The 13589-nt window shown below is 36.8% G+C and overlaps 1 protein-coding gene across 2 annotated transcripts in view; it reads right to left on the reverse strand.

Moving 5' to 3' along the window:
• LOC119658720 (protein gustavus) overlaps positions 1-13589 on the reverse strand; it is a 293290-nt gene that overhangs the window by 15478 nt on the left and 264223 nt on the right. The window lies entirely within an intron of this gene.

Genomic DNA, 13589 nt, shown 5'->3' on the forward strand with positions numbered 1-13589 from the left:
GCAAGAGATTGCTAATCCTAAATATTGGAAGCATGGTCTTGTTTCGAAAATTATCCAGAGAACGCAAAAACATCATAAGTTTCCGTTGAAAGCCAACCATTCAAAAATGTCTTTATATCCCTATCTCAAGCCCAACTATTTTCCAACAAATTAGTCATCATTTCGATAATCACTTAATTTACCGATTAGAGTCGATCAACTTTCATGTATACACTAAGTTTGTTACGCATGCGCTAGATTTCTATAACCTGTTCAATCGAAAACACTATGCATAAAATTTCAAATTAAATTGGTAACGCTGCACCTTCTCCGTTGCTGGTTTTTCACTACGCAGCCACAGTAACAGATAGGAAATGAATCATTTATTTCAAGTTCGATAGTTCGCTAGGAAAGAAAAAAACCCAACGGCATAATTCATAGATATTTAAATATAGTCGTATATATTTTTTAGCGAAAACACAAGTCAGAAGAAGAAATGGTGAGTTACAAGATCATGGCCTCTAATGGGGCAGTAACCTAAACCGTTCGACCACTATGATCGGAAAAAATCGATCTATTCCGCTACTGCATATTAATCACCATGTGAAATTTTCACATGGCCAAGCAAGCGAACTAGCAGACAGACATGTAGCTTCTTTGCGCGAAACTCATCATGAAGAGAATGCACTTATACGGTTATCACAAGTGTACATAGAAAAATACCATAATAACATTACTGGCTTCACCGTTATGTTATCGATACAAAAATTTCTAAGTCGCTGGTATTATATCTCCTTTTTAGAACAAACAGTGATATTTGCTCTGTAAAAGGCGGATTCAGCGAATCCAAATCGATAACAATCAGAGTTGTGAATGCCGAGCCCTTATTACAATCAATAAATTATAAATATGCTGAATCTGCAAATAGGGGAACGGCGATTAAAATTAGGAAAGAGATCATTGAAAAACTGAACGAAATCTTAAATGCTGGCGTTATAAAATGAAAACACTATTCCCGAGCGTGTCCTTGAAGGAAGGTAAAAACGGAATGGAAGAAAAAGTCACAAGCTATACAAAAACGGAAAGAATCATGCTTTAGATTCGAAGGCAGATTCCAGCAAGCAACATCCGGAGCAGCAACACAATTTCTTCTTTTTGGCCGAAATTTTCGTAGAAAATTCAGAAAACAACACGACATTACGAAGTTTTGGAATTGGTACGATGTGTTCACAACTGTGAGCAAAAATGTAATAAATACGACACTCGACAGGATCAACACCCTCTTACGAATCTTTAATTCTCAATGGAATCCGAAAAATGTAGTGCACACAATGAACCATGCAATGCGTATCAAACCACGACTTCCGCCAAAAGGAAGTGGCCACAGTTACCTACCTACATACCTCCGCCGAAAAGTGGTAACAGAAAACATCATGGTTACGAGTTCATTAAGCTTCTGAGAAGACGATATCAACAGTCCCGTTAACCCAAAAATACGTCAAACAACACCAACGCAACTAAAAAATAATAATAATAATCGTCGGCGCAACAATCCATTTTGGATCAGGGCCTTGAAGTGTGTTAGAGCACTTCATTCAAGACCGTAACGATACACTACAGTACACTGTAGGCAATGTGGTCAGCATTGCGTTTGCCCGAGATTATTACCCTGATTTGACTCAGGTACTCATTCACAGCCGAGCCGACTGGTATCTGACGTTCAATCACGATACAAACCCCACTGCCACCAGTGAGATTTGAACCGCGACCTTCCATACGACAGCCTTGTGCTCTAAACACTCAGCTATTCGGACAACCAAAAAATGAAAACATAAACACACTTCAAACGAATCACAGTAACCCACTAATCGACCAAACAGAAAATAATAAATCCTTATCGAAAACAAAGACTACAAACAACCACAATCACGGCAAGAATAAACAACTAAGAATAAGACCGCCATCAACCAAGGACCCAAAATAGAGAAAGAGAAAAGCGGAGGCAACACAATCACTTGGCCAGAGCTCCGTGAATGTGCATGTCCCATTACTACATAGCACGTAGTATATGCACATATTATGTGAGAATATCCACATTCAGGTGATATTCAAAGCCTTGAATTTCCAAAGAAGCGACAAATTTGACCTATTATAACTTTGTTATTAATAATGCCATTTCCACCAAACTTAGTAGAACCATGCTTTATATTGTTGCATTGCGTGATATTACAATGAACTTAAGGGGAGTTTTACACTCAATTACTAAGAATTATAGTAAAATATTATTAACTTTATTTGAACAGATATCAGTATGGAGGGTATTTCGGAGCCTAGACACTATATCGTGGCAGCTTCCTGATTTTTTTTCCAAATTTTACGGTTGGGTAGTTTCTGAGAATGGGTCCATTAAAGAAAAGATCACTTTCGACCCCTCGCACTTTGTTTTACACAAAACCTTAAAAATTGATGCGGAGCTGCAGATCACATCAAGGAAAAATTGGTTGTTAAAAGGTTCAACAATCAGCAGATTCGATCGGGAGCGGCGAGATACATAATTCAAAATGGACACCAAATCTCATAGAAAATACAGAAATTAGCCTCTAGTTGCCCATCTCAACAAACTAGATTCCTATGAAAGTAGCTACTGAAATAAGTAAAAAATGATGGCCTTTTTTGCTAATAGTACAGTTTGGCACCAATCGGATCCTTCGCATATATATGTTTGCCATATATTGTTTGACAGCTGATGGTTTATGGAAGACCAAAATGCACTTGGCCATACTTTACTTCTTTATTTCCGTAAAAGGAAAAAAGTGAATCAAGCCAGTGAAAAAGTGTGTTAAGTTTACAGTCACTTGATGAATTTCGGTCAAGAAATCAAGTCAAACTCACTGCGAAATATTACAGAAACACTAAAAGCTAGTCAAAAAAGTGTTTACTTTAACCTAAGGAAGCTTGGATAAGTAAACAAGTTCAATATCCCAATATATTCAATATAGAACGCAAATAATCTTGATCCCGACGCGAACATCCGCCTCAATCCTTTAAAAGCAGAACTTCATCAAATGAAGGTTACACTCTTGGTATGGTGAGATTAAAAGGATATCTGTGTTTTTTTACTACCAGACAATTTGTAAGAATATTGTCGGCAATTGGACAGTTTGAAAGCATCTCTCATTCAGAAACGCCCGAAGCATGTCAATTGTGAAGGAGTTGTGTTCTATCACAGCAATGCGAGACACGACATACCTTTTTGGTGACCCATTAAAAATTATTGCATTTAGTATACGTGCTCCCCCATTAATCATACTTGCTTGACCTCTTCCAGTCAAATTTCCATCTGATTCACTCTCTTAAAAATCCCTTGAATTGAGAAACGTTAAATTCAAATGAGGCAGTAAATTTTTAAAACGTCGATATGCGACCGCCGTTTATGCTACGGCGCATTTCTACCCACTTTTTTGTGGATAAAGAACCCTTGCTCCACAGTAGACATTTGCGTTTTTGCCCTCACGCGGTAAGGACTTGCAAAATTACAAAGTAGCTATCCGTTAGTTTTTCCATTAAAAAAAAAAGTTAAAGTAATAAATATTTGAAAATACATTCATATGAACTTAAAACGTAGCCGTCACAAAAAGGGTTACGCTTACCCCCACCAGTCAACGTATTAAAATGTTTATAGAAGTGATTGTCAACCAGAGGCAATTTCATGGGAGATGCAAACTTCCTAGTTAATAATAGAGACCGCACCCTCACGACCAACCCTTCAGGGGATAGTTTTTTTTTATACAGTCCACATGTTTGTTCTGTTGCATTGTATTTATTGTCGTCAGTCAAACATCAAATGAGGGCACGGAACGAAGCCCCTAGTTTGGAGATCATTGTCATTGACCCTCAAGGTGTGGATGACGCACTCTCTGCTACAACAAAAGGAATATAGATGCAGTGTAATGCATATCATATTTGAAATGATTCCACTAAAACAGTATATATGAAACGCAGATGTCTAATCTAAAAATCAACCTTGACCAATCATAGTGCCAACAGATGGAGCAGACATTCATTTTGTTGCTGCAAATCACAATTTCTTGGACATGCTCAATAAAAGAAATCCAGGTTTTTATTGAGCATGTCAAGTTCATGTCTTCGCAGAAAATCTGCAAATGGAGTCATTTTCGTGGACTTGAAAAAGATTTATGCTTTCCTACATGAAATCCCAAAGCTAATACTTATGGGACCACAGTTCTTAGCCATTATTTCATAAAACCCATTCCGTATATTGGGTCAGGGTCAAAGGAAATTGACATTTAGCTCAACTAAAAGCAAGACTGAAATATGGCAAAAGCAAATCATCTGCCTCGGATAATTTTTGGGGGTTCTTCAGGGTACTTTTTTCATTCAAATTTGAAAAGGTTGAGTTGATCGCCAGGTTTTAGGTACAAATAGTTGCACACCTTCATCTCTGGTTTGTGTTTCTTATCACGAATTCAACCGTCTTGGTTGGACCAGCCTTTGTTCAGCGAATCTCTGGCATTTCCAAACAATCCACATTTCTGTGCGAAAAATATATTACACACAATTGCGGCTTGTTTAACCAAACGTTCAATTTAAAAACATTAAAAAAATTTTCGTCAAGGTAAAGTCTGCATTATGACATTGTATGAAATTCAATTTAAATTACGATGGAGATAATGAACGCTTGGCAATTGTTTGTCGAATGGGTACAATAGTTGGAGTGTAGTGCGCAGTGTCTGTATCGCCGTCATTAAATCTCGTGCGTACCTCATATAGACCAGCAAGCAGGCGGCCCGACAGGCAACCAGACAAAACTCCATTCAGTGAGGCAACCACTACATACATTGTCTTTGAACTTTTACTTTGAAAACATACATTACAAAATCGACTCGAACGCGTTTCCAACTGGTTAAACTTTAAAATATTGGCATTTCATGGCTCTACGCATTCAACAAACCAAATGCAGAGTGGCCGAGCTCCAACCTTATCCCGTGTCCCATGCATTGCAACCCAGGCGATAGTGCGCATTGGAAAATGAAAATTCCGTTGGCCAGATGGATTTATGGACACAAAAGCAATATTTCAACCGTTTCAGGGTATCAGTTTCTGCCCAGGAACAATGAATTTTCATTAGCATGTCATAGTTAATAAGAATATTGTCAAGATGGGGCATGGACGTGATTTAAATGAGCTCCAAGAAGTATTTTGCCGCTATGAGTTTCATTGCCCGAATCGGCGGTGGTTATATGTCAAGAAACTGTGCAAAGGAAACATTGGACAGTTTCAAATGAGCCTGGTTGTACCAAGGAAAAATGCATCTGCAACGGCATTGCCACCACGTAACAGGATTTTCCAAACAACTTGAAATATTTTCCACACTCGTTGTTACCATGGTGGAGATTCTAATGCACCACATTAATGCAAATCTCTTCACATTCAACTAAATCATTCAATTGAAAAACGCCAGACTACAGTTTCGAGTATGCCTTACTCATCAGCTTTAGCGCCAATTGTCTTTATTCATCTCATATTTCATGCGATATTGCGTGTTTCATTTTTGCGAAATCTCCGGCAAACAGATGGCTCCAAGTTTTCCCGTACTGGCAATGACTGCCCCACCGCTGCCATTGGGATTTTCATTCAGATACGTTTCATTTATACTCGCGGGCTTACATAAAGGCTGGCTGGCTGGCTGGGTGCCTGCCTTTTCGGCCCTCAATTTGCCAGCAGGCGAAAAACCGCCTTGTGGTTTACTGGTTACTCATTTTTTCGACAGTTTTGAAAGTCTCAAGTGGGTGGTTTAGTAATTACCCACACACACACTATATTTTCCATACAGTAAGTTACGTATGAAATGCTGAGATTGCGTACTCAGATATACATTTTTGCACATATTGCAGATAATATTGTATGAACGAATGCCATGTATCAGATATATATGAATGTGCACATGCGCCCGGAAAATATGATGAAAATAATGTTATTTCTGCAGACCGGAAATATTCGTAATGAATTTTGAACATAAATTTATGATATGAGTTTCTCCTAAGGCCATGAATACATTAAAGAATGACTGGAAGGATAGCTTAGGGAGATATACATGGTAAACAAAACTAATGGTATACAATCGCAATTACGTAGGCATAAACAACGGGACTACACAAATTATTAAATTTGTAAAAAGGAAAATTCGAAATACTCTGCATCAACATGAAAATGAGGGATTAGAATTGACAATCGACAGAGATCCTATGTAATTGTAATGTAAAATTATTTTCACCTACAGATATCTTGATCTTAGCTTGCGTCTCAACTCTGGAAAATGGATCCACGACGGAAAATCAACTATGAAATATTATTTTTCAGTATTCTGCAACTTGAATGTTTACATAGATATTTTACCGCACCGTCAACTAGCTGACGATAACCCACATGTTTTCCGAGATTATTCACATGTAGCCAGCCGACTTCTCTCCTTTTACTGGAAAGTGTGTAAGGATGTCATCGTCCGCAGGAGAGGCAGTTGCCCTACTTGTGATGAACTGCGATCACATATGGCATATTTTTAAATTCAAAAATTTCTAAGAATTGAATCATTATTAGGTTCAGAGTGAAAGTATTGGTTACAAAGGTCTGGAGTATAGAGAAAGGAAGGAGTTGAATTCACTTCCGCAGTCTACATGTTCAAGAAAAAAGGTGAACTCTCCGGAGGATATCATCTGCAGAAAGGTAAACCTAAAACAAGGGAATCGTATTCTGCATCGTCCTACATCACATCCGAAAAGAGTCAAATTTCAAAATTATATCCATGTAAACTTTTAGCACCCAGTTTTCCTGCCCAGTCTTCATACTGATATAAAAACCTGTAACAAAATGAATCGTTTACAATCAGTGCAGAGGCGCTAAACTAGCTATCCTCGCCTTTCAAGTATCGATGTTAACATCTTCCTTGCTTTATCCTTATTTTTCATTCATTCAGAATTGTGACAATCTGCAAAACTGGCCAGTTAGCTCAGTTGAGATTCAGGCTCAGTTCATCTCTCCGTTACCTTGCATTCTCCCATTCCGAAAATTTCATTAAAAAATAGGATTACTTCCAATACCCAGGTTAACTTCAGTTATTACATTACTTAGTAGTTACTATATTAGGCAAGCAATTTGTTTTAGCATTACAATTCGATTCTCCGAGATTTGCAAAAAAAAATTTTACTTTGAAATTTGAGGTCGAAGCAACTTCCTGGAAGTTTAAACCCTGGATAACATATTCCTTGCAGAAACGTACTATGACGCTGGTGTCTTAAAACTTCAGCTAATTGTCCCAAAAGAAAAGTAGTTGTAATACGTATGGTGCATAAACATATTGAAAGAAAAATTGGTCAAATTAATTCATTTATTGACGAGGATCCACCAAACAGGGAAGCTCCACCTAAAATTAATAGATATATCCGAAAATGATGAAAAAGAGCAAAGGCGAGCGGTGGATAGAGAAAAACTAGGAAGTTTGGCATTTGTACGAAGTCTTACATATCATCAATTGGTTTGCTTTTACTCAAAACCATATACCTCGGGTCGACGAATGAAGAAAGGTTATCTTTGTTCATAAAAAAAAACTTTTTTCTTCAGATTTCTATTATCCACAAAAGGGGCAGCGACTTTGAGGAGAAATAGCAGAATAGAAGGTGCAATGGCCTAAATTTCAACACACTCCGGTAGACCTAATGAAATTTACCAGCAAGTAAAAGTACCAACTAGGTTTGCCAAAATCACTACAAAACTATCCATTTGCCATTCGATCTCAATATAATCGAAATTTTAACTAACAAAGGCACTTTGCTCCGCGTCAAAATGTTGCTCGTTTCCTAATTGAAAGCTCAAATAGACTCGCTTCACAAAGTCCCTGAAGTTTTGCCAGGATACGAAATTCCAGCTCTATTTTTGCTTCAAATTTTAGATAACAGCAATTTTTTGTAGAAAAATCCGAAGGCATATCGACGCACATGCCTCACAAGTTAGTCTTACCACATCACCTGCAAAACGGAAACATTTTCCAATAAAAATTCAATCTCAAAAATTCCTCGAAATGATAGGTACTGAAATACCTAATACAGAATGTAAGTATGTATGCAAAAAAACTATTGCTTGACACTTTTGTGATAGCGATGTGATTGAGGCAAACTTTTCGGGAAATGTTGCAAATTTGAAAATTGCTTTGAATGGTTCGGCTATTGATCCAAGCTGACTGACTTCTTTTCCTTGAAATTGAAGCTATTGATGCAGGCTTTTATTTGCAGCAGCAAAGGAAAGGAATCTGTTGAAGAAAATTTCGCATAATCTTTCCAAGCAAATCAAGCAGATGAGGGTTCCACAGAGGAACGCCTTAGAAACCATACAAAAAATGATTCGAAGTTTCGGATTTATATTGTGATATCAATTCAAAAAGTTTGAACAGAATATTTACGTGGGTTTCTACATTCTGCCACCTTAAGAACTACCAATGTTTTTAGCAGACAAATGAAAGTCTAATTCGTTGATTTCTTTGATGGGACATTAACTTCATGGTCGATTTATGACTGGCCCATCCTCCTTATCGACTCAGACGATTGGTCATACTATAGATCAACAAACAACACTTCATCGTCTACTGATTAACTCATTGTTTTCATTCTTTTTATATACGTAGGCAATATGTCGGATAAATAGCCATATAACCGAACAAAAACCAACAATTTCAATTTCTGATAATAAAAAAGTTAAGAGATAATTTAAAATTTTTCAACAATTTGCTGGATATGCTGCATCTGCTGCTTTAAAAGACTCTAAAGAAGCACTCCTATTTTTGAAGGAACTTAGGTTTCTAAAGCATATGCTTGGCATTCAAATTGACGCCCTGTACATTACAAAACTTCATTTTTTATAAAGAAAATGCATGTTAGAAGAAAGTCCCATTTTTTCGTAGAAACAATGCTATTAATTTGTAGGCTAGGATGAGTAAGAAATTAAAAGCCGTTGATTTGCTTGTTAGGGTTTTGTGTGAAACAAAACCTTATTAGAATCGAGTCAATATCTGTCTGTCCGTCTGCCTGTCTGTCACACCCCATGTATTCGGAAACGGCTGGACCGATTGTCACGAAAATTGATGAGAGTATGTGATCTGCTGTTCCCTTTACATACATCAAGTGGCGTCATTTTGTATTAAGTTTAAGGGGGGGCTCCCCATACATGTGAATGGAGAGTACAAAATTGTTTTCCACAGAATGTGACCATGTGGGGTATCAAACGCAAGGGGCTCAATTAGTACTTTTCGAAACTGGTTCCAAATATGATATCGGGTGAAACATAGGGGAGTGAGGGCGCAAAATATGACCCACAAAAAGTGTAACACGAGTCGTTCTCAGAATCTATCCAACCGAAAAATTTGAAAAAAACCAGTGGTGCATCTCTACGAAATCTAGGCCTCAAAATACATCCGGTTCCGATATCTACAAAAATAAAGTTAGTAGTATATTTCCACATTTTACAGTACAAAATTTGGCATGGATAGAAGGGATAACATAATACACAATTTGGTTAAGTTTGAACAAAATCCAACTATTATTAACAAAGTTATAGGGGGTGAAACTTTGCCATTTTATGCGAATTTCATGCACTCTATAACGTCATCATCACATACCAATTCGTCAATACCACAACGAAATGAGTTCTTATGAATGGGATCTCAAAGAATTATTTGTTTTAATTGTTTAGTCATTTGTATATAAATATCAATTACTCTAAGCAGATATGTGTATATGTAGGTATATAGTACATACTAATGTGTGCTAATGAAGTTTGTGGACAGTGTCTAATTCAGATAGATATATTTCTACATTAAACCAGCCGCATTTAATATAGGTACTATGTATGTACATATGTATGGTTTTGCGCACGAAGTAAATCGGAAATATGGGTACGATCAATTTATATACGTGCATATATATGTACAGTATTCGGAAATAGGCAGTTTGTTTGTTTAGGGTGAGGATAATATCTATGGCTGTAATATGTACGTATGTCTTGTAGTTTGTAAAAATATGAAGGATTATGTTGGATTTGTAGCTATATACGGATAGGAAATGTGCGTTGAAGTTTCTTACATAAGATGAGCACAAAACCTTTATATCCGAAGCGAGAGCTTCCGGTATTCCGACTTGTTTAGTCGTAGATGTTGTCCTTTTGAGAGACACTGAAATTGTCAAAATTTTCAGAATGATAGCGAGCAAGCCATCTCGTGGTAGTAGTTTTCTACAGAGTATGTTCGCCATAACCAACGCAAATTTTTTGTTTCACCTACACCGCATTCTTTCCTTTATTACAATGTACAACACAGACTTTTCTCCGAAATCACATTCATTTTTGCTTTCAAATAAATAATGATAGCCCGTATTTATCCCAATATAAATAGTCATCAATGATCAGCTGAGAAAAGGCCTGGCAACTCGCCTTTTCTCATCGTCTTTTTTCACATTGACATTTAAGGAGTTATAACACGAATAAAAAAGACAATTTTGATGATCTTTTTAAAAACTAGGAAATTTTTTTAAATGGTCATCGTATCATCTGAAAGTGCATACATGGGACAACTTTCAGTAATGTTTTTTTTTACTCAAAAATATTTCAGTTATATTAGTCACTTTTCCCCTGCCTGATAACAAGAATGTTGTTGAATAAAACATATGAAAATATTTCTCCAGAATTGGACTTATTTTCTGTATTGAAAGTCAAATTTCATAAGTGCCTCCTAGAACTACGTAGCACAAAACAGTGGAGGGAAGGGTAGAAGTTTTTCGGTACATTGGGAGCTGAAAATTCGGAAACGGTGTATGTGACAAACTCTCAAATTGTAATAGGGAATTCTAATTAGGTTTAGTGAAAGAAGTCCGCACGAGGCAGTGCATAATGGAGATAATGTACATTTTTTCATAATCTCTATATTATTCGCCACGATAAGCAATTTCCGTTAAGTGATAAAACTTATCGCCAAAAGTCAAAGATAAAATTGTATTAGCTTAACCAGTGAAGCTACCCATAAGCGTGATTACCCCGAAGGCCTTGAGAAGTTGTTATCTCTGATAGCACGCATTTCATCAGGAATTTAACAGTATCTGCAAATAAGTGAAAGTTCAAGCACTTGATCTATCCACGCGTAAAGATAAAAGCATTTCAAAATAATATCTTAAATGACTAAGAGAAAATCTTAAACAAATATAATTCATTACCTCCTACAATCCATTTTACAATTGTTACCATATCATCTCATTGTTTTGTTTAGATTAGACAAATGTGTTTAACGAGCGATTGAACTCAACAGGCTTTGGAATACTGAATGCATTGCCTGTTATAACGGAACAGGAAAATTATCCGATTTAGCAAACCGAAAGGCAGGATGTATGATACACAGTGGATGTGTGGGAACCAATTACATCCTTTTTGGGCTGAAGTCATTCAGTAAGAGTGCTGAAGGGAAGGAAGTATTGGATATCTTCAGGGGACAACTGTCTCCGTGATGATCATATTACATGTACAAGCCTGTGGTTTTACATATGGAAGGGTATAGATTATTTTTTGCTTAAGCGTATACCGAATTATTATCGTTATTTAGATAGTGATAACGGACAGCCATACACACCGTATAGATTGTACCGGTATCAGGTATCGATGGCTTCGATAGAGATCCCATAAATTTATAGGTATTGCAATACAGCAGTGAATTTTTCTGGGGTTAAATCATAACTTATCCGTCGTATACTTGAAGATAGATATTCGAATGCGAGTCACTTTGCCATAAGCTCACATAAGAGTTGAATTGCAACCCCCTCCATGGTAGTTACTTTTAGAAAAAGAGGTATTATCTAATTCCGTCAGAATCAAGATAAGCTCTCGATAAATTTAGTGGCCCTTCTTCAGAATAGATCCAGACTTGCGTTGAAATAACATTATACCATTGTTAATAAAGATAAACTTAAAGTGTCTGCGGGTATGACCTTTCAAAAAGCGAATGAGGGCGTTCCTTTCAAAAGCCTAAGTTTTTCACTTCTTTTCATTCATTTGTTCACTCCATGGATTAATGGAAACTTTGCACAACTCCCTTGTGACCAAACCATTGTTACAGTTTCACCGTATATCAACTTTCAATTGAAGTTTTTTACAAACAAAAAGTCTGCAAAAAAATTGTGAAGAGAAACCTAATGATTGTGGCGTAAAGGAACAATGCAAAAAAACTGTATACCATAACTTCCTTAACTCTTTTTTTAGAAAAAAAAAAACGAATGAGCAAATAAATGTTGATTTACTACTTTGACGCTACTTTTAAGCAAAAAAGTTTTATCTCTAGAAAACTGTCAACCAAGGTTATGTACTACCAACCATTGGAGGCTGACAACAGCCCATGTCACACGGCCACCTCAAAACTGAAATGCTAATCTCGATGGCACATTTGATCCTTCCGTTAAGAAACTAAATCTCGCTGCACTGCACTGACACTGTCGTAATACATATCTACGAATCAAGACATTTTTAATTTAGTCCTTAAAAATTTCAAAACGAAACCCAAACATGTCGGGAACCGGAAGCTCGGCATTTCAGGCATTGCCTTTAATGATTAATTGTTGATTTTTTACACTATTATTAAATTCATTTCAGCAGCTATCCTAAAGGGGCGCATTTCGGAGCCTAGATGTCATCTGTAGGGACCACCATGCTTTTTTCAAAGTTTCCAGTTGAATAGTTGCTTAGAACCCTCGCAGTTCTCCCCTTAACAGCCAGTATGAAAATCGATATTTGCTTCGGAATGTACTAATCGCGACTTTTAATATCCCACATGGCTACATTAGATAAAAAAATGCACTCCTCTTTCAGTGTATGGGACCCCCCTTAAGATTAACGTGCAGCAATGTAATTCATGTGTGGTGCTTCACAGTTCCAACCTTTCTACAAAATTTCATATCAATAAGTACAACGGCTTTTGAGAAAATTGCGTCAATAAAGTTTTATTTTCAACAAACACTTTTGTTTTCAGCAAAGCCTTAAACATAAGACGACCATTTTTTTTCTAACAACTTAAGTTGAGGTTTGAATGAATTATCATAGAGGAAATGAACAGTTTGTCAATAATAATATACACAAAAAAGACGAGGCTGCAAGGACAGAAGCTACATTTTGCTATCCTAATTCCTCTCAGGAGTATAATCAAAACCCGACTTTCGTCATTTTAAGATACTCGGGGTAAATATTCACCGAAACAGTTAAATTATTCACCATGGAGATTTCTAATTATCATTTATTTCCATGGTCCTACTATAGTTCCCTATGAACCCTAAGGACAAATCTCAACATTGAGATTTTGCAGGTGCCTCCAAGAAATTCAAACAGCTGTTCTGCACCGTGCGAAATCAAGGGAGAAGATCCTTGAAACAGACAAAATATGAAGTAAAGGAACCAAGTTCGTACCCATGAAACATTCATCCTATTTTCTACCCCTTATTCAGCAGCTGCAGCTGCATATTCATCGCTTTTCCCACAATAGGTGATAAGGCCAGCAAACGAAAAAAGATAAATCT

Source organism: Hermetia illucens, chromosome 1, assembly GCF_905115235.1.
Source record: "Hermetia illucens chromosome 1, iHerIll2.2.curated.20191125, whole genome shotgun sequence".
NCBI classification, from domain to species: domain Eukaryota; kingdom Metazoa; phylum Arthropoda; class Insecta; order Diptera; family Stratiomyidae; genus Hermetia; species Hermetia illucens.